We start from the raw sequence: 2,621 nt of genomic DNA on the forward strand, positions 1-2,621 counted from the left end.
TGTTTATATTTAAGGTCTACAACATAATGTCATAAAATATGTACTTACGGTAAAATGATCACTATAGTGGAATAATTTACCGTATCCATCATCTGGGTAGTTACCAAGCTCCCAACCCCATGGCAAGAACAGCCATAATCTACTCAGCAAAAAATCTGTATACAAAAATCTTTTGTAATGCTAGGACATGAAAGTTTCATTTCAACTTCTAGGAAAACATGTAAAGTTGTGATTTTCAAATATTCTAAGCATCAATTTATTGCTGATAGGGATCCATATATATGTCATGTAATACCACCCTTGGGGGCAAAGGCAATATATGTAACCTAAACATTTGTACCCCCGTAAGATATTGTATAAAAGCACAATAACAATGCAGAATCCTAGAAGTCAAACAGATGTTAATACATTCTGATCCTATTACCCTCACTACAATTTTTTTAAGTACTCTGCTCAATTTGAGAAAATGCCAGTTTATTTATTTTTATGTTTTTAGTTTTGCTGCAAAATTTGTGAAGTCCTTAATATTCTGGGATTCATGATGTCAAAGCTATAGAACAACTATTTCACAAACATTTCTTCAAGGGACACTTCTCACTTAATTTTATGTTTTGTGAAACAAATAGGAGCATCTTCAGTTTGCAATACTGCTATTACTAATACCTTCATTTTGCAGAGAATCTCTAGCCCAGAGATGTTTTTTTCTTTTTGCAACCCCCTTTTTTTTATTTCAGCATATTATGGGGGTACAAATGTTTAGGTTACGTATATCGCCCTTGCCCCCCCCCCTCAGTCAGAGCTTCAAGCATGTCCATCCCCTAGACGGTGCGTATTGCATTCATTATGTATGTATATACCCATCCCCTCCTGCCCCCTCCCACCTGCCCGACGCCCAGTAAATGTTATTCTTATATGTGCACTTAGGTGTTGATCAGTGAAACCAATTTGATGGTGAGTACACGTGGTGCTTATTTTTCCATTTTGGGATACTTCACTTAGTAGAATGGGTTCCAGCTCTATCCAGGTAAATACAAGAGGTACTATATCACCATTGTTTCTTATAGCTGAATAGTACTCCATGGTATACATATACCACATTTTATTAGTCCATTCATGTATTGATGGGCACTTGGGTTGTTTCCACATGTTTGCAATTGTGAATTGTGCTGTTGTAAACATTCGAGTGCAGTCTTGGCATCTACCCAAAAGAACAAAAGACATTCTATAAAATAGTCCAGAAATGTTAAGTACCTTTCATAGATCACAAAACAAATGAAGAGAGAAACTAGGATGATTCTTACAAAGTAGTGGTGTGTGTTAGTAGTCCCAGCTACTCGGGAGACTGAGGCAGGAGGATCACTGGAGCCCAGGAGTTTGAGGTTACGGTGAGCTATGATCATGCCACTGTACTCCAGCCTAGGTGACAGAGCGAGACCCCGTTTCAAAAAAAAAAAAAAAAAGGTATTCCTGCAAACACAATTTCATTTTTCATCAAAATCTTTAAGCATACAATGTAAGTTTGGGTAAGTTAAATGTTAAAAACAACAATAAACACTTACTTTCTTATAACATCCAATTATAAATATCTTTAATATTAATCCTGAATATCCACTTAAGAACTTGGAAATTACATCATAACAGTCAACAAAATCTCTGGAATTAGCGGAATGTTCATTTACTATGGAAGTATACCCTCTTTGAAATATGCTAGGTGTCCCAGAAGTACAAAAAAAGTGTGTGAAAGTGATTGACCAATTGTTTTGTGTAATAGCTGAAGACCTGAAGTAACCATCAAAAGATTTTATTAGCACAATATCAAATATTTTTGCCTAAAATTCCTATGAATGTTATTATGTCAGTCAAAAGATCTATAGATATTTGTTTTTTTCTTTTATCAGTTACGCATACAATATATTTTTGTAAAATCTTTAAAAACAATAAAATAATTCTGAAATTTTACTGGATCTTTGCATTCTAGTCTTTATACATCTCAAAAAAGGCTTCTGATTCTAGCCTTTTGCTGTTATAAACTTAAGTATTGCTGTCTCTTTGCAAACAAAATTGTAAAATGTGTTTGTTCCTTGTCATTGATGCATATAATCATTTAAGGGAAATTGGCAGGATGTATCTGAGATTTTGGCTCTGTGGTTTGAAGACATTCTGTATATGCTTGTGTAAAGGCAGGTGGCAAAATGTGAATCCAAAACTATATCCATTATGTTCATTTACTTTACCATTTAGAAAGCACAGATGTTAACTATATAACAAGGTGGTTTTTATTGTAATCACCTGCTGTTAGGGTCCCTCCTGGCACCGTAGCCAAATAGATTCTTGTTTCCTTCTCATTTACAAGGTATTTGCTATTTTGATGACTCAAAACGAAACCAGAAATTACTTTTCATTCATAAGAAATACTTAAAACAAGATAATTTTAAAGGGAAATTGTTACGAATTTGAATCTCATACTATCTAATTGTATACATTCATTATAATGTAATTTGTGTTGATTTTTAGCTTAAAAATCTAGTTCTCCCGTGGCTTATTTTTTGATTTGCCATTGTTTATTCTATTCACTCACAATCCTGAGAAATATTACTTGATCCCTTTTTAACTTTTACCCA

At 33.9% G+C, this 2,621-nt stretch overlaps 1 protein-coding gene across 3 annotated transcripts in view; it reads left to right on the forward strand.

The window, feature by feature from the left end:
• FSTL5 (follistatin-like 5) overlaps positions 1-2,621 on the forward strand; it is a 920,996-nt gene that overhangs the window by 414,691 nt on the left and 503,684 nt on the right. The window lies entirely within an intron of this gene.

Source organism: Propithecus coquereli, unplaced genomic scaffold (assembly GCF_000956105.1).
Source record: "Propithecus coquereli isolate 6110/MARCELLA unplaced genomic scaffold, Pcoq_1.0 Scaffold332, whole genome shotgun sequence".
NCBI lineage: Eukaryota > Metazoa > Chordata > Mammalia > Primates > Indriidae > Propithecus > Propithecus coquereli.